The sequence below is a fragment of the Coloeus monedula genome (assembly GCF_965178545.1).
Source record: "Coloeus monedula genome assembly, chromosome: 15".
NCBI classification, from domain to species: Eukaryota; Metazoa; Chordata; class Aves; order Passeriformes; family Corvidae; genus Coloeus; species Coloeus monedula.
The window spans coordinates 18,034,479-18,054,200 of NC_138795.1; the positions used below are offsets into that span (position 1 = coordinate 18,034,479).

The 19,722-nt window shown below is 46.4% G+C and overlaps 1 protein-coding gene across 1 annotated transcript in view; it reads right to left on the reverse strand.

The window, feature by feature from the left end:
* Window positions 1-19,722, reverse strand: part of CTNNA1 (catenin alpha 1) — a 120,139-nt gene that overhangs the window by 68,215 nt on the left and 32,202 nt on the right. The window lies entirely within an intron of this gene.

Below are 19,722 nucleotides of genomic sequence, written 5' to 3' on the forward strand. Positions count from 1 at the left end.
CACCTATCAAAGGATGAGAGGCAGGAACAAACCACCAAGTCGGGAAAACCACACAGCAGGGCCATGTTGCAGGCCCCCAGGTCTAAGCACACACCTCTGATTGAAAGAGCAGGAGATATTAAAGCACCACCTCTGTTGTCCTCGGGAGAAGACAACACGCTCCAGTAAAGACGTGGAACTGCTTATTGATCCCATCTAGCCCTGAAGCATCCCCAAACAAACAGCAACATCTGCTTGAAATTCTGGCTGAATAATTTAAAGGTTAAAGAACTCCTCCTCAAGCTTTCCAGACAGTCCTGAAGATGGAAATAGATGGAATTGCTTCCAGGTAGGACAAACACCGAGCTCAGCACCCAGGGGGGCAGCAGGCCACTGCAAGGCTGACCCGAGCACAGGCAGCAGCCAAGCTGTGGAATGCCTAATGACAGCTGGAAGCTCTCTGGGTATCAAGTGCCTGTCTTCAGGGTCCAGGCCTTCAAGGATTCCACAGCCACAGGGCAGCAGGCAGAGAAAGCCATCTCTAGTTTATGTTCTTCTCTATGGATGACTGGCTTAGCTCTGGGACGTCCATTAGCACCACAGCAACTGTGGAACTTGGAAGTAAGGGAGCTGTGACTACATGACAGATGCCTTTTGCCTGCAATTAGCATCCAGAAACTTCCAAAAAGGCTAAGGTTAGACATCTGATTGGGTTGAATAGGGAAAAAAAACCAAAAAAACCCCAGTAAGCTCTGGCAGGTACTGCATCTCTAACAGGACCTACACTCCTGAACAGAACAAAAACCAAATACTTCTGACAAGTTCCCGGAGTCTATGGTGACAAGGAACTTCTAGGAGATGTCTGTTCACCCTTCACTGAAACTACAAAGCAGCAGCCTCAACGTCTCACGTGCAGTGAGCTCTTGCCAGATATTACTCCCTGCCAGTGAGTGCAGAGCAAGGCTCTAGACCAGCTGAAATACCACCCATAGTTAAACTCACCAAACACCCACAGAGCCCCCTTTGTAACAACACAATGGCAGCAGGACTAAGGAATTTCAGTTATTTACAGATCACTCAAAATACCCTCAGTGCTGGGAACTGCTGAACAAGCTGCAGTGCCTCTTCCACTCCAAGTTTTGGGTTTGTCAGCAGTGTAAATATTTGTCGACAAATCTGAAACTTGGATAAAACCACTGCTTAGCTCCACATCCAGGAGGTGTTTCTGGAATGAATTCAAAGCCTTTGCTCCCATGCTGCAGAGCTGTCCCTTCCCAGCCAGGACCAGGACAGCAGCAGGAGGTTCCTGAGCAAACAGCACTGGCACAGCAGTGGGATCATGGCACGGAGCTGGAGCCAGAGCTGTGGGATGTGAGTGCTCCACATCTTCCTCAGGCCTCCCCAGCCCCTCCCTGTCTGACAGCACACCCTGAAACACAGGGACAAATGGAACATGGACACAGTGGAGGCAGACTCCAGCGCACCCAGCAGATAAATCCCAGGGATATTGTCCCTTCATACCTACAGCTGTCTACAGACAACAATTAACTTGACAAAGGGTGCCAGGGAGAGTATCCAGAGACACATGAAAAAGCTTTATGCCACATTCAAATGAGCTGGTGCCACCAGGCTGCACTCTGCTTTCTTTCTTGTTAGTGGGCACTCCATCATTTGAATATGCCCCAATAAAGCTGCATCATCAAGAGGGGAACTTTCTGACATCTACTTTTACTGTCCATTTATTCAAAACCAGTAGTCTTCATCAGGCAAATTAATAAGTGATCATCAGCTTTAGAAAGCAATTTCAATTGTTCATGCAAACATAGCTCCACTGTAGAACACGGCTCACTGCCACTGCCCCAACCTCAGCCTGTGCTGGGACAGCCACCAACAAAACCCAGCCCATCCTGTCTGGCCATCAGACACCCACAGGAGCCAGGAAAACACCAGGAAACCACTCCAAAAATATGAGCTTATGCAAATAACAGAGCAACCCAACCACCTCATCCCTCTAAAACATTCATTGTGCACACATATGCAATTAATTAAATATATATTTTTTAAAAAATAGAGACATTTCAGGTGGATTTCCTGTGCCACAATATGAAATATATGCAATCAGTAATCCCAGTGAACTAACTGAAATCAGTCAAAAAATATTTAAAAATCAAAAGTAAATCTCAAAAAAAAACCCCACTAGTGAGAAGTTCACTTGTGGAAGGAGCTATACAAGGGTATTTTTTTGATATTACTCCATCCTGTTTGCTACATTTGCTTATGCAAGGTGTTTTTAACTACTGACAGGACTAGGACTAAATGACAAGTCCACATACTTAATGCAGATTGCTCACAGGCACAAGGTGAAAAATATGATAAAGAACATGAACAGGTTTTAGTGAACCGAGCCAGGAAAAAAAAATCAAACCCACACCCATTCTGAGCAGAAAATAGGACTTTTTTGTGATTATTAAAACAATTTCTATCAAGGCAAGTACACAGCCTGATTTCTACTCTGACAAGTTGTTTGGTCACGTCTTCTTTTTATGTAATGCAGTTATAATCAAGACAGGCTGTTTTACCTCTGTTATCAAAACCATTCCATTGCCTTCAAACCAAATATTTCAAGTTAGTAAAGTACTTCCAGTCGCTTCACCAATATAAAAAAACCTCCAAAAATCTTATTTCCTCATAGGAGAGCTATAATTTGCAACTTCAGTCTTGCAGTCTGTTCCCTCATGAAAAAGAAAATCCAGGAGAATGTGCTAGTCTTCCTCCAAATTTCATAGCACTTTTAACTTTAATGGCAACTGACCAAAAGCTTCAGGACTGCTCCGGGCTAAAAACAATTCCTAATCCCTGTAACTCAGTCTGGAATTCCCACTCAAGGGCAAAGCTGGGAGCAGCTGAAAACACTGGGACTGGTTTGTAAGAATTCACATCTTAAGAACAACCAAATGTGGCTGCCCCAGCCCTGGAAGCGTCCAAGGCCAGGTTGGATGGAGCTTTGGAGAACCCTGGGATGGCAGAAGGTGTCCCTGTCCCTGGCAGGGGGTGGATGAGAGGAGCTTTGAGGTTCCTTCCAACCCAACCCAGTCTGTGATTCCCTGGATCTCAACCATATGAAGGGACAAATTTCACCCCCAGTCACTGACCTGTATATGAACCTATCCACCCTCCCACCGTGTGCTCCTGCTGCAGCAACAACAGCAACTTAACTCCAGCATCCTCACAGGCCACGGGAACTGGGCACGTCACTGTCAGTGCCTGAGGCAGCCACAGGGGTGGCAGCAGGGACTGAGGCAAGCCCAGGGTGAGGGTTGGGTAGGGCTGGTCAGGGGGGTTCCTGAGCTCAGAGACTCCCAAGCAGCAGCCTGAGCTCCCATGGAATCTTCCCTTGGAAATAAGGCTAAACAGGAAGGTGTGTGCCCAGCGGAAGCAGGGTCAGGTGACATGGGAAGAACACAGAGATGCTGCTGCCCACTGCAGGCAGAAAATCCGTGTGGACAAAGCTCAGCTGGAGTTGGAGCTGCCAGAACTGTGGGGGATAATAAGAATTCTCGAACATATTAATGGCAAAAGGCAGTGTGGAAATAACATCAATGTGCTCCAGGATGAGGACGATCAGGTGATTGTCACAGACAGGGACAGGGAAAGGCAGAGGTGTTGAATGCATGCTTTGCCCCTGTCTTCAACATGGATCAAGGACCAACGAGGTCCCAGTGCCCTGAGCCAGAGGACCATGACTGTGACAATGATCAGCTCCCAGTTGACCCTGAAATTGAACAGATCTGCTGCTCCAGCTGGATCCCTACAAACCTATGGGGCCTGATGGGATTCATCCAAGAATGCTCAAAGAGCTGCTGATATCATCACAAAGCCTCTCTCAATGATTTTTGAGTGGTGTTGGGAATCTGGAGAGGTCCCAGCTGACTGGAAGCTGGGGAACATTGTCCTGATTTTCAAGAAGGGCAAGGAGGAGGACCCCGGAAACCACAGGCCTGTCAGTCTCACTTCAGTGCCGGGTAAAGTTACGGAGAAGATTATTCTGGGAGTGTTGAAAAACACCTGGAGGTCAACACAGGCATCAGTCACAACCAGCATGGTTTCAGGAGGGGAAAGTCCTGCTTGTTGAACCTGATTTCCTTCTACAACAGGGTAATCCACCTGAATGATCAAGGGAAGCCAGTTGATGTGATCTTTTTGGACTTCAGCAAAGCTTTTGATACCATCTCTCACAGGATCCTTCTGGACAAACTGTCCAGCCCACAGCTGGGCAACCATGTTATGTGATGAGTGAGCAACTGGCTCATGGGTCAGGCACAAAGGGTGACAGTGACTGGGTGACATCAGGCTGACACCAGTCACTGCTGGGGTTCCACAGGGCTCCATCCTCGGCCTGTGCTCTTCAACACCTTCATTAATGAGGTGGACCTAGGGCTCAAAGGAAGACTAAGGCAGTTTGCCAACAACTGGGACTCCCTTGAGGGCAGGGAGGCTCTGCAGAGAGACCTCAAATTAAAGGGCTGGGCAATCACCAACCATAGGAAGTTTAACAAGGGAAAGGGCTGGAGTCTGCACCTGGGATGGGGCAATGCTGGCTGTGTGTATGGACTCAAGCATGAGGGGCTGGAGAGCAGCCCCTGGAAAGGGTCCTGGGGGTGCTGGTCCATGGCCAGTTGGATGTGAGTCAGCAGTGCCCTGGAGCCAGGAGGGACATCCCTGTCCTGGGGACATCAGGCTGGGCCAGGGAGGGATTGTCCCACTCTGCTCTGGGCTGGGGCAGCCTCACCTCCAATGCTGGGGCACTTTGGGTGCCACAACATCAGAGAGATCCCAAGCTGCTCCAGAGTGTCCAAAGGAGGGAGCCGGGGCTGGGGAAGGGTCTGGAGGGGCCACCCGAGGAGCGGCTGAGGGCACTGGGCTGGTGCAGCTGCAGCAGAGGAGCTGAGGGCAGAGCTCAGGGAAGGAGGGAATGGCTGGAGAGGGAGGTTTGGGATGGAGAGCAGGGAAAGGTTCTGCCCCAGAGGGTGCCGGGCACTGCCCAGGCTCCCCAGGGAATGGGCACGGCCCCGAGGCTGCCAGAGCTGCCAGGGGTGCACAGGGTGGGGTTGCTGGGGTGTCTGTGCAGGGCATTGGAATCCTTGTGGGCTCTTTCAGCTCAGGATATTCTATGATTTTATAAGTCCCCTTTTAAGTCATGGTGAAATCAAACCTTCAAAATTACTGTCTAGTGCTATCAATATATTATTTCTTGAGGGGGGAAAAAAGCATTATTGCAACAGCAGAAAGTAATTTTTTTTACTATTATTTGCACCTGTGGTGTGGGGGAGGAAGGGAATGGATGAAGAGAGGTGTTTGTCAGGTCTGAAAAACCACAGATTCTCAAACATTTTGTACTACTTTTATACCACTACCAGGTAACAAAGCTACCTACCAGTGTTCTGTTAAGGCTTATTCTTATATCTAAAAAGTTAATAGCATAGGTTTTACGATATACAGCACAAAGGTTCTCTACCTCTGCAGTACATTTCTACCACTGAAGCAAAAATATCTATTTATACAGATATGTAATGGTAGGAAAGTGCCAGGGTACCAAGAAAGTCATCCTGTAACAACATACATCTTTTCCCTAAAAGCTCAAAAGAAAACCCAAATTGGCAATAATACATCACATGCTAAACCTGACTTTTCAAGGAACTGAATTTCCCCAGTTTCCATTACATCACGATGCTGGGGCTCTACAAGCCAGACCAGACCCAGCATTAACCAAGGAAACGTACCTGAAACCTTCTGCAAAATGGCACAGGTTTCTATTTCTTGTTACCCTGAAGATGTTCCTTAGCTGAGCTCAGAGCCAGCTGAAGGGCTCTGACCTGCCCTGGCTCAGTGTGCCAGGACCCCCTTGGAGCAGCACGCTCAGATCACAGAATATTGTGAGTTGAGGGGACCCACAAGGGTCAGAGTCCAGCTCTCCAGTGAATGGTCCACATAGGGATGGAGCCCCAAAGCTTGGTGTAATTAACATGCTCTGACCCCCTGAGCCCAGCTCAGAGTCATCCCCTCCACGCCAGGGCAGTTCCTGCCCCACAACAGAGAGAGGCAGAGGAGTGTTTGGCTCTATCTCACACAAGCCCAGATGTAAAAAGGTTATTTTGCAGCAGGTCTGGCATCCTACTCCTTCTGCAGTTTGCAATCCCGTGCTCCTACTCCTGCCTGCTGTGAGGTGCCAGGGCTCAGGACTCCAGCACTCCCAGCCAGGCTGTGCCTCCCCCTGCACCACAGCCCCCAGCTCCCACCCAGCCCACACAGGAGCAGAAGAGCTGTGCTGGGAAAGCAGCAGGACAGCACGGTGTCACAACAGCCCTGCAGGCCCTGGAATGGATCACAGCTGCTGCTCAGAGCCCTGTTTTAAACCTAGAGTGGTTTCATGCAGCACCCAGATCAACGTGGTGCTGGATCCCCCCCGCTGCTGTGCAGCCAGGTGAGATCTGACCCAGGCTCTGAGTGACAGCAGCACCGACCTCAGGGGGGGCTGCCCAATATTTTGTCAACACTTCCAGCTGTTTCCTCCCAAGGGGTTTTGCTGAGTGATGAGTGGTTAAGCTTGGCTACAGGTCAATTCATCTCACTTCCAGTATGCCTGGTTAGATGGGAGAAGCAGGATGGATGGGGGAATGTCTCAGAATACCAAATCAGGGGGACAAAACCACCTCTGCAGGAGCCACCAGAGAGCTGCTGGGGCTGGTGAGTAATCTACCACTGGAGCTGCTTTTTTACAGGCCTGTTTTTTCTTTTTTATGTTAATCAGCAACGTTATCTGAGGAATATCTCAAGTTTTTCCTTTGCAGATTACATGAATTAATAGATACATCCAGAAGCACGAAAAGCAGGCTGAAGTTTACACCTGCAGTAATTGTAAAAGCCTTGAGATATTGTAGTTTTTATCAAATTTTACATATGTGCAAAAGGCTTCAGAAATAGAACTAAAATTGGAACAACACAGACCCCTGCAAAACTCAAATTAAAAGGAGTGAGCCAAGGCAGCATATGCCCTTTCCAAGAGGAAGAGAATGCATTATAAATCTGGGAATAAAGCCACCTAACTCCTGGCAAGACAGCTTAGAGAAACAGATAATAAAGCAGTCCTACCAATATGGTCACAAGACATTCAACGTTAGAATTAATGTATCCTTTATTCATTATTAGAAATATAAATAGGTTTAATTTGCAACAGATTTTAAAGTGTTTCCTGTAGAGGGGGATTCAGCAGCCTTAACCTGCAATACGGCAACAGAGAGTAGGTAGGAAGTTGCCTTTGACAGCAAGCAAGAGGCATTGAAAACCAGGAACAGCAGGAAAAGCTGACTAATTGTCAAGAACCTCAAGCCCTGGCAGCAGCAAAAGCAGCAGAATCTCCTCTCCATCACAAAATCCCGGAATGTTTTAGGTGGGAAGGGACCTTAAAGCTCATCCCATCCCACCCCTGCCATGGGCAGGGACACCTCCCACTGTCCCAGGCTGCTCCAAGCCCCAGTGTCCAACCTGGCCTTGGGCACTGCCAGGGATCCAGGGGCAGCCCCAGCTGCTCTGGGCACCCTGTGCCAGGGCCTGCCCACCCTCCCAGGGAACAATTCCTTCCCAGTATCCCATCCAGCCCTGCCCTCTGTCAGAGAGAAGCCATTCCCTGTGTCCTGGCACTCCAGTCCCTTTTCCACAGTCTCTCTCCAGGTTTCCTGCGGCTCCTTCAGGCCCTGCAAGGCCCCAGTGAGGTCACCCCAAAGCTTCTCCTCTCCAGGCTGGACAATGCCAGCTCTCGCAGCCTTTCCTCCCAGCAGAGCTGCTCCATCCCTCGGATCATCCTGGAGCCTCCTCTGACCTGGCTGCAGCAGCTCCAGGCCCTTTCTGTGCTGGGCCCCAGGGCTGGGGCAGTTCTGCAGGTTCAGCATCTGTGGAGTCAGGTGAAGTTCCTGAGAAGCCAAAAGGGCTCAGAACCAGCCAGCCCTCGGTGCCCAGGAGGGGGATCCCCCTGAGTGCACTCAGACCAAGCCAACCTCATCCACATCCCCTCCATCTACTCAGAGCCAGTGACTCACCAAGGCACATGTGGGATTAAAAAGCACTAAAACGTGGTGTGCATACCTTCATTTCTCACAAAGGCACCACCAAGCCATTATTTACTAAGCTAACTCATTAGCCAGCCACCCTTGCAGATAATAAGAATGCATTAAAGTATTTAAAATTCCAGCACAAGCCTGACACATATGAAGTGGCTGCCCTTCTACAAAAGAAAATGAATGTCAAAGCAAATAAACCATTTAGGAACAGTCAGCACACGTGAGGTGCAGGGGAAAGGTGGCATCACCTCAACATCCAGGAAAACAAAGCAGAGTGCTACGGGATGCTGAGACGTTTCACATTTTTATTGTATCAGCCTCTACTTCTAAAGAGATCATTAGATACATGATTTCAAATAGCATTAGATAGGTGATAAAGTAACAGCTATTCAAAACAAACAGAATTAATACACAGAACTGTGAAAACTGGCACAGAAAACCCGGGAGATTGAAGGTACTTAAGCTGACAGTAATCTGAAAAACCCAGCTGGTAAATTCAGTTTTACACCAAGAAATAAGCTGTAACTGAATCTACACTTCACTGCAGCACCCTTCCCTTCACACAGGCACTGCTCCAGGAGTGGGTAATATTATCAAAGTCATAGAGCAAGTTTACAAAACGCATAAAATAATCAATCCACTGGAAATAACACCAGGAATACTCCCAGGGGATACAAGTTCCCTGTGTACTTGGTGTAGTCCTGCTCTTCCAAAAAGAGCTCCTCAAGTCCAGCTGTGGATGCCCATAACTTGGGGGCACGAAGGAAATAGATTTCCACAGCACAACAAAACTGACTGGGGATAAAAATTTAGAGGAAGTTTGGAGAATTCAGTATCTGCCACCAAAAAGGCAGCTTTACACTGCCTGTGAAAAAGCCTTCACGAGAGCATACGGGGCAGTACAGGACAGCAAGATTTGTGTAATCACCACCTTTTCTCTCCACACACTGTCCTGCCAGGCTCTCCTCACTCCACAGCTCCCACAGCAGATCCCTGAGCACCTGCACACATGGGAGCAGCCCCTCAGGGCGAGCAAAGCTGTGACTGACAGCACTGAGAGGAGCAGGAGCCCAGCCCACCCACTCAGGTGAGCCTGGGCAGCAGCTTCACCTGTGGCTACCAGAGAGCCAAAGCTGCAAACCCACCCTCCCCACCCGAGAACATCAACTTCTCCATGGACTGGTGAAGACCCTGCCTTCCTCAATGAAAAGGTCCTGCAGGAAGGAACACACCCATCTTGTAGGCCATTAGCTCCAAAGGGGTCAAACTGCTCAGGTACAAGGCAGAAGGGCTTTCAACTTCTTCCTCTTCAGTAATTTTTCGTTTTCTTGGCTTTTCTCAGTCCAGTGACCTCTAGAATTGGGATTCTTTGACTCCTGGAGAGATGCCCAAAAAACTCATTCTGCCTCTAAGGAAATTCACAATTTGGCATTTAAGGGGAACAGTATCAAGTGATATGGCTGCAGTCTTATTTTGTACTTGACATCAGAGCCTTCAAGTCACCTTCTTCCCCCAAAATGACTCAATAAAGACTCCTCAAAGGAGAGGTTCAAAGGCACAGTAGGGAAGAGGAGCCCCACATCCCACATTTCTCCCTACACAATCCAGGAAGCTGAGTGGTGAGGAGGGGACACACACACAAACCCTTTGAAAAGAGGGAAATGACATTGAAGCCACAGATGCAGGAGCCACCTGGGCAGTACCACGTAGCCAGTTGCTCAACCTCTACACAAGCAGAATTAATTGCATTAATTCTGGGGTTTAGTCAAGAGGATTTGAATAAAAATAATGCATACTTAAAAGCAGTGCACAGTATCGGGTTAAAAAACATGGGGATAGCATGTTTATGGAGGGATCTGACTTGAGCACCACTGACATTCACAGCTGCAATTCATCTGCTGGGAAGCCTGAAAGGAAAAACATCCATCAACTTCCAACACCAGATACAGGACAAAAATATGTGAGCTACAAACAAGTCCCAGGGTTATCTTCCTGTTCAGCAAACAGGGGCTTTTTAGAGCATCATATACCAATGTTGCAGGTAATATCAGAAAAGAAAATAAACTCAAAATAAATAAAGTCTCAAGCACATAATGAGATTGGTGTCTCAAAGAAATTGCTGAAGATACTGAAGTATCTTCAGCATTCCTCAAGATCTCTGTATGTATTTTAATTTTGGGAAAAACTATGCAACTATATTAATATATGAAGACAACATGAAAAGAAATTTAACAGTATCAGAATTATTTGATGTCTTGAATAGTTTAGGATAGTCAATGTTCCAACTCTCCCAAACTGCCCCTGTGTGCAGCCTCATAGCTAAATCTTCATCTGTCATCATATTAAAAAAAGCTGTCTGCCACGCTTGTAGGTGGGAACCTTACTCCAAAATTCAATCAAAGGCAACAAAAAGTTTTTTGTTTTTTTTAAGGAATCCATCCTTTAAATACGAGGTCAAAATAAATTCCCTAAACCCCAGCAGATGAAAGGCAAGCTAGAAGGATGCTCTGGAGCAGTCATGGCACCCACACCAACCCACCTGCATCCCCAAGATGTTCCTCATCTCTGTCCAGTCACTCCACCACACACTCCCATGTCACGCACATTTCCTGTGCCCCACAGATACTTCACTCTCAAGACACCCCACCTACAAAGCTGAACCAATTCTAAACCAAAAACCTTCTGTTTTCAGAGCCCTTTTTCCCCCCAGAGAATGAGCAGGCTTCATTTCCCCAGATCATTCCATAGGTTTTAGAAAGTAACTGATAACGTCAATTCACGTTATCATATTCAGCAAACCACAGCTGACAGCACCTCGGGCATATCAAAGAGATTCGGAGCTGAGAAGCAATTTTTTTTTTCTGGCCACATATGGCAGCAGTGGAGCACCCAACGAATGGCAAAAGCCTTGTTTCTGACAGGCAGAGGCTAATGGGAATGCAGTGGAGTCGATACTCCACGAGTGGCTGCACATCCCACAATATTTGCGTTCACTCTGACACACACAATAAAGAAAAACACCCTCCATTTATGGAAGGCACAGGTATTTGTGAAAGCCAGCTCAGAACCATCTGGGTTTGTTTCTTCACTGCCTACTGCTAATTTTGCACATGCCCTGGTTTTCCTCTTGTGGCCCAATGCCAATGCTTTTTTTAACTGGTGCCGAGAATAATGCACCTTTTAGCCCACCTTTGCAAGGCAGCTCCTGGCCTGACAGCCTCTGGCTTTGCTGCTGTTATTGTAAGGAAACCACTCTTCTAGAATGCCTGTTCAGCAAGAATAATTTGTGAGTATCCAGTCTCCAAAGTCATGAAGTGAGTGTTTTCAGACAGCCTGAGTAGGTTTTTAACCCTGCCATACACAAGCTGGCTCTGCTGTTTCCCCTCTAACTCCCGTCCCTCCTGCTAAAGGAATGTGTCCCAGTGCAGGCCAGAAGGAAGCCAAAGTTCTCTCCTCTATTTCAACAGCTTTCCAAGATACAGCTTAAGCCTCATCCTTTTCTCAGACATGAGAAGGATTAAGTCACTCTTCTGGCTCTATTTAAATTCCAGAGGGCTGCCACTATTTGGATAAGCCACAAATGCTAATTATTCTGTATTGATTCTGTTGACTTTCTGGGACAAAGGAGGTCTAAAGCTCCAGGACACATTAAGAGCATTACAGAACATCAGCTTTCTTACACAGGATAAAACAGATTAAGCAAGAGCAGAGTCTGGATAATAAACACCACATCCAGAAGAGAATATCCAGGTTTCCATCAAGACCTCTAATGCTTGCAGCAGGAGCTGTAAAAACGATGAAGAGGTATTGGAAAGGGAAAAAATGAAAGAGCACAAAAGGTTTTGCATGTCATGGGAGCACTGAAGAGGAGACAAGTGGTAGCAGAAGACAGCCACAGGGACACGTGTGTACATGGACAGTGACCGTTCCCATTCCCTCTCCATTATCTTCTGAATCCCACCCTGCAGATGGAACTTAACCCAGAGTTTGTATTAGATCAACACAAAAGCAAAAGGAGAAGTTGAGGACTTGAGATGCAAATATTTTGTTGCAATACAAGAACTGTGGTATTCCATCTTTTTAATAATTCCATCATCCCTTTCCTCCAACAAGAGGAATTGAAAAGCCCAGTTGTGTGTGTAATACTTCTGCACACTGAGAGCATGATCCTGCTGGAGGCTAAAAGACTGTTTATCCACAGATCAGCAGTCACTGTGCAAACTTACATGCTCCATTCCATCCATACTCCTTCATTTTGACTTTGAGAGATTACTCAAGTATCACCAAATGGAGCTGCATTAGGGGTGACTACATATTTGATCTTATGTAGGCAGATAAAGTTCAAATATTTTCCTACGAAACAGTAGAATTCAAATGAATTAAGTCATGAAGCACAATGTTAAAGCAGAATCCATGAACAGCATTAGTGTATTTATGTAAAACCACTTACAGCTCACCAAAAGTAAAACACTGCAAAATGCCAACATCCATATCACAAACAAGGCTGTACACATTATTACTGCAGGTTTTCCCTGCACCAATCTTAAATGTTATTTGATCAACATGAGATTAAGAAAGGTCGAGATTTATAACACATTATTAGAAGATTAGAATGTGTTAACATTGGAGATGGACACATGCCTGACAAGAAAGGAAAACCCAGGTGTTTCACCAACACAAAACCAGAGGGTGAGGGGGGAAAGGAGGGACCCGGTAGGATGGGAGCCCTCACTGCCACTCAAGGTATCCACAGGACTCAATTCCTGCTCAGAGCCAGCACCAGAGCTCAGCTCTGCTGCACAGCTGGCTGCAGTGAGCACTGTAAGTGAGGGCAGCCACCTTCCTTCTTTTACATACATTAGGAGTCAGTAACAAAAATGCTGCAAAGCGTGGAAAGGCTGCAAGGGTGAGTTCTGCTGTACAAGGCAGCTCAGAACAAGTCCCAGCTGCTGTCAAATCTATTCAATTTAAGAGAGTTCTCGCTGGCAGCTCTGCACCAAACAAGCAAAGGCTGAAGGCAGTGGATGGAGTGCAGCAGTGATTTAAGACTTCAACAGACATCTAGGCTCGTACTGGAACCAGACCTGAGGTGTGAGTGCTGGCCTTTGCTGGATTCTCTCAGGAGGCGCTAAGCCAGCCAGGTGCTTCTTTAAGAAATGCATCTGCACAGCACAAAAACTGTCTTGGGTCTGAAAAAGCATCCAGGACTTGCAAGTTGTGCCCCTGGCATCAACGGCCTCAGCAGTGTCTGGCTGCACTGGCATGTGTCCCCACCCAGGGCACGAAGCTGGAGCCCACGTGTGCTGCCCTCCCTCCCCTCTGGGGCTGGGCACCCCAAGTTGTTTGGGGTCTCTAAACCAGCAATTCCACATCAACACTGGGATGAGCTCAGGGAAACCACTGGGGTGACAGAGAAGACTGAAGAGCTTCAAAACCCAAAGATCACGAGGCTTACAAAACTGCCTGAGCTGGCTTCTCTTAAATTCAGTAAGTCCTTGTATTATTCCCTAAGAAACAGAAGGTGCCAGAACATCTGAAAACCCCACACTAAGTCCCAAACCAGGCTGGTGTTGGGTGAACTCCTGGAAGCTTGACTCTGTAGCCCAAAAATGCCTGACTGACATAGTGTGAAGTTCTCATCTTCATCTGGCTTCACTCCAATGACGCTGAAATATTTACTCTATGGCAGCCTGTAAGCATTAAACTTAAAATTCTCTTATCACTTCAGAAATGTTCTGTTTTTAAAAGCAGCATCTTTGTCAAACCAATAATGTCTATGGAAATTAGGGCCCAGCATAACAGCACAGCTCTCTACTGAGCAGCAAAGTCCATGACAGGAAAACCCATCCAGGCTTTCAAACCACATCCATCACGTCAGCATTCAGGCATCTTAAACTGACAAACAATATTAAAAAAGAAAGTGTAGATTATCTCAAGGCAGAATTTTTATCAGCATCTTTATCATCAACACGATCAGTGTGCCATTTAAATTCACATCTATTTCCACAGAAACAGATGCTTTCATTAAAAGGGCTGTGCAAGAGCTCTTTCAGTGTATAGATACTTGCTATAAATGAATTTTACAGTCATGTGAAAATTCACATGTTCCTTTCCAAGCTTGGATCCTTGATGGGAATACAAAGCTGTGGATCAACATCATTAATAGGCAAATTCATCATGAAAACACATCTCCATTCTGTAAATTGCAACTGTGTCAGGAGTAGAAATATCCTTTGCTGGTAGTTCTGAAGACAAATGATTTCTCCCAGCAGATATTGAATAGATAAGCTAGGCACTTTCTTGCCCAATCACTTCCAAGCATCAGAGATGCTCAAAGAAGCTTAGGAAAGAAAAGCAAATAGTGCAATTAAGGTTGAGGAAACAGCACTTGTTTGGAGCAGTACATTCCCCTAACTGCACTGAACACAGACACAAGGGTGCAAATCCAGCATTTAGCAAGTTATGGGTCCACCAGGTCCAAATCCAGCAGTACTGAGACCTTCTCTGGAGACCCTGAGATCCAAACCACGGCGGCCTGCAAGAGTTCCCTGAGGCAGTGCAGGGCCACAGCCTGGCTCAGCCACCTCTCCCACCTTCCAGTTGTGCCACACCAGCATAGGTTAGGTTAAAATCTAACACAAAAAGAAACACACCCCCCACCCCCAAACAGACACTGCTGTGGTGCTCAAGCACTTGAGGCCAAAGAGAAGATGGAAACCAGGGAAAATAAAAAGCCATCCTGAAGTGATATGTGCCTGGAATGCCTGCTCTGAACCAACTCCCAATGGCTTTTCTCCATTTGCTGCCAAGCACCTCTAATGCAATCCAGACAGTCAAGGACACAGTCAGAATGTTAATATAAAAGCATTAAAATTCCCATTGAAATGGGACCTGTCAGGCTACTTTATGTAACATGATTTATCGTTTCCAAATGTAGTAACAAGGGATTTTATTGTACAAGAGCATGTGGTACACAATGGGGCTCCGGGTCCGCATTCCGCACTCGCCAAACTACAATTCCTGACAATGTTTCTGCTGGTACATGGCTGAGTTACTGGTGTGTGCATGAAAGGGGAGCTGTATGCATTAGAAATTGATGGGGTACAGAATAGACTGAAAATGAGAGCTCTCTGCACGTCCCTGTGCATACTAAACAGGGCTGGACAACTCCGACCACTGCTGGCTCGTGGAAAGGAGCTCAACTGTCCCCATCCCTCAGGGCTCCTGCACCAGGCAATAAAAATTGACTGTCAAAAGCTTAAGGAAGCTTTTATTTCCAGTCTTACATGTCAGTCAGATAACTGATGTCTTCTGCAGGTTCAGAGCATGCTGGAAACTGCTGGTTGCATTTCCAGGCACTGCCTCTGCTTTCTACCCTGCGAACCCCAAACCCCTTCAAAGCCCAGCCTCAAAGCCACCACCTCCAGGGTTTGCCACGTGCAACAGAGAGCTGACAGCAAGGCAAGCTGCCCAAGCCCTGTGCTAATGACACCCAGAGGGTTACAGCACAGAGCATGTACCTGTCACGACAGAGTTTGTGGATTCCTGTGTCAGTGACACACTTTCTTACTTCTCCATTCTACATACCAGCTTCTCAAACACAGAAATATTTCAGCTGTCAGCCCACTGGGGATTTTTTAATGCATTTGCTTTCAGTAGTTTAGATATCCATGTAGTTTTCATGGGAGTTCTGTTAACTTTGAGGCAGAGCTGAGTAGCACAGCACGGAAAAGCAGAGATGTTGGCTGTACCTACAGTGGGAGAGGAATCTCACCAGCTGCCAGTGCAAAGGCAACGCCAGGATAAATTGGTAGTAGTGTTGAAAAATATACAGCTTCATCCTTTTTATTTGGAGCAAACTGCAACATGTCAACATGTACCCACACAAGATCATGGAGTTAAGACACAAAAGACTGTTTCCATTGTATTTTCTTATATTTCTTACTAACTTCTTCATTGATTGCACTATTAATCTTGGCATCATTCAGTTCCACGCTTTGCTCTGCCCTCTTGCCCTGCCTAAGTCTGGAATCGATGTTCAACTAAACTCAATATGCTTTGAAATTTCTTCATTTAATTAATAAAATATACACCAAGAAAGCCTGACTGCCACAGATCATACAAAGATCTGGGTCTTGCCATCTGTGAGTTATATTACAAACTTAGCTACAACTCATGTGGTCAATTTACTGCATTCCAGGCAGTTGATCCCAGAAACAAGACCTTGGACTACTCTGCTTTTACAAAGCTTCTCAGAATCAGTAATGAATTTAGGCCGCCTTCTTCTAGCTCTGCCATTCAGCACCAGCAGCAAGACTCAAGCTTACTCCGAGTAATAAAACCCAAATGCAAATAAGCATCCGTGCCATTTCAATCCAGGAGGGATCTGCAATGCAAGTTTAAAAAGGAAAACTATTTTCTGTTGGAATTGTGAGAAGTGAGCAAAAGCCAAAATGGAAAACAGCTCTCCCCTGGCGAAGTGGAAGAGGAGGGGGAAAAGCTAGAGAATCAGATGCTACAATTAAGGGATGAACAGCTGGGATTTCAAAGAATGTAGCTCATAAACCAAGAGGTTGGGTCAAAGTGTCCAACGAAGTTCGGTGGACACAGGTATTGAAAGCCCATGTCAAGTAACACCCACAGAAACAGACTCCTGCCACTGTGGCTCAGAAGCTGAATCCTGAGGGTAGCTCCTCCTGGAGCCCCCTCCATGCTCAGCAGATGTCAGAGAACACATCAAGTGTGAGGCATTGGTAGCTCAGGACTGCAGAACAGAACCAGAAGATAACTGTGCCACTGCCGGAACCCTGAACAGCCCGTGCAGTTCTGGTCCCCAAAGCTCAGAGACCATACAGACAGGGCACGGCAGGGGATGGGGGAACATGACCACGCCCAGCATTTTGGCTCACATGAGCACTGTGCTTTTGAAACTCCTCTCCCAGGGCTGTCACTTCACACACTGGCATTCTCGTCTTGAAGCCTTCCTGGGCCACCTGAGCTGGACTCTCTCCACGTGAATCTACACAAGGGGACAGCCACTACCACACCAAACGCTACCCAGGCCTCAGGACTGGGCTGGAATCAGCTGAGACCAACTGCTGTGGGATGCAGGCATGCACAGGCCCTGGGACATTCCCTCTACAAACCCTGTCCAAAGCCACCACGCTGTTCAGTCATGAGGGCAAAGCCAAAGCTGAGAGGACACTTCATTCTGGGGAAGCTTAGACCAAAGCCTCCTACATGATATGGTTCTGAAACAACAGTGGCACAGGAAAGGATGGGCAAGGTCCTGCTGCTCAGTGGCTTTTTCTAAATGAGACAAGAGAAACATCCAACAGAACAGGCATGATGAGGTTGTTCTGCTTCAAAACAAAGATACTTCTTCACAAAGCACCCATTTAAGCAGGAAACTCCTTGCTAAGGAAGCTTATAAGGGTTCAGAAAGGATCTCCACAGATTCATTGGGGAAAAGTCCGCCAAGAGCCATTCAAGACAGTCAGCAATGCCAGCTCGGGACAGGGGGGATACTCAGGTCAGTAAAACTACACAGCTCCCTTGTTCCTGTCCTTCTGCTTGCAGGATCCACTCACCACTGTCTGACAGGATGCTGGCCTTGATGTACAAGATTTAGTCTGACCAAGCTGGACTGCTCTTGAAAATGGCAAGAGAAGTCGTGCTAGATGAAAAAGGAAATAATACACCCACCAATCTAAGAAAAAGGGGATTCAAACTTCTGTAACAAACTACTGAACAAGCAAATCTATCCCTTCTTTTAAGGGCATAATCACAGGATTCATCACCGTGCCAGCAGATGCAGTGGGGGTCAAGAGATCCCACAATTCAGTTTATTGCCAAAAACTGTTATTCAGCTAAAAACTTCTGCCACACTCCATAACAACAGCCGCCAATGCTTGCAGACTTACAGACCCTCAAGGACAGGCACAGAGAAACAGTTAAACTCTGGGTCCAAAACACTAAACTTTGAGTTATAAACTGTCTAGAAAACGGTCTTGTTATTGCCAGAGATGAGAAAGCAAGCCCAAAAGCTAGAGGAAGTCACTGAAGAGATGGCATTTAAAGCTAAAAGGGAGTCTGCCTCAAGACAGCCCTGTGCCTCAGCCCTTCCAGTGTATTCCTCATCCAATCTTCTCTGAATTTTTACACTTGGCCAATAAATACCTCTTACTCTAGCACTTGGATAGGATTTACGATGCACTGCAAGTGCTGTGCAATTAACAGATTTAATGCCCAATTCACTTCCTCCTTCAAAGGGAGACTGGAGGAAAGCATCCCAGGAGCTGTGGGTATATCATACATATACATGAAATGACATTTCCTCTGCCACTACTCTAAGTCAGCACATCCCTACTCCTCCTGCAGATGTATCAAACCATTTTCACTGTTTAGATTCCCAACTATTAGTCACTCTTCAGCTTAATCACAGAGGGGTTTACAGTATGGATTTTTACACACCATCCCACATTTTCACCATAATTTATCAATTGCTTTTTCCACTCCATTTCACTGAATTTCTAATCTCATTTCCCCAACTACACTGTCTACAATCATAACATAGCAGTGACTTTAAAAAATTCAGTATGCTCCACTAATTTCACAATGTGTTAAAGGAGATAACAGAGGGAATACATTCTTTCCATCTCAGCATGATTACTTTAACTTGCCTATCAGAGACAAAAGCACATGGCTGAGGAGGAGGACAGGCATTGCTGTCAGAGGAAGTCAAAGCTCTGCACTCTCACAGGGCTATTGACCAATTTTCAATGAGACAAATGCCACCAACTCCTACATGGAAGACCGAGCATTTACCTCTTGCACATGTTTAATTACCCTTTGGTGGCTGCTCCATTCGCAATCATGCTGACAGGGCTCCCTCCAATCCAGCAGCACATTTGAGGGATTATTGCTGATGCTTCATAGACTTATAGAACACCCTGCTCAAAGGAGTTCTGAGTGGCACAACTCCGTGCTTTGCTTCCCAGCTGCAGTCTCAAGTTCTACAAAATGTCAATGCTGAGCACAAGTGACTTTCACAAGCAATTAAGACAGACTGCATGAGTACCTAGCTCAGCCCGCAGGCTACATCAGACTTGCCTTTCAGTTTTGTTCAATTACTTTGCCCTTCTTTTGGTAAACAGAAATCCTTGTTTTCCTTTCTCTCTACCACACACTGCATCTGTTCTCTGAATTCCACCACCCCAACCCACACATGGCAGCCTTTGGACCAGTTTTACTCTATGTTGAAATCACTCTGGCCAAAAGATTTGGAGGTAAGGTATCTAATGCAGCAAGGTTCCTAAATAAGTGCTACTGCCTAAAAAAGCTATCTCTGAACTAAGTTGCACCTCAAACACATTCAAAAGCATAAATAAGACTTCACCTCCTCCCATTAAGCTTTCTTCAGACAATTTTACTTGCCTCAGTTCTACAAGCCACGTAGTTTGCTTAAGTTGTTGCCATTTCTGCAACCTTACTTCCAAAAATCTGCTTTAACAGTACTGAAGTTCAACAATTATACATAGTCTAGTCTATAATCTTACGATATCCTGATCTCACCTCTCAACACAGCAAGTTCTTCAGATTAAAACCCACTGGAACAAGAGGAAAGGGG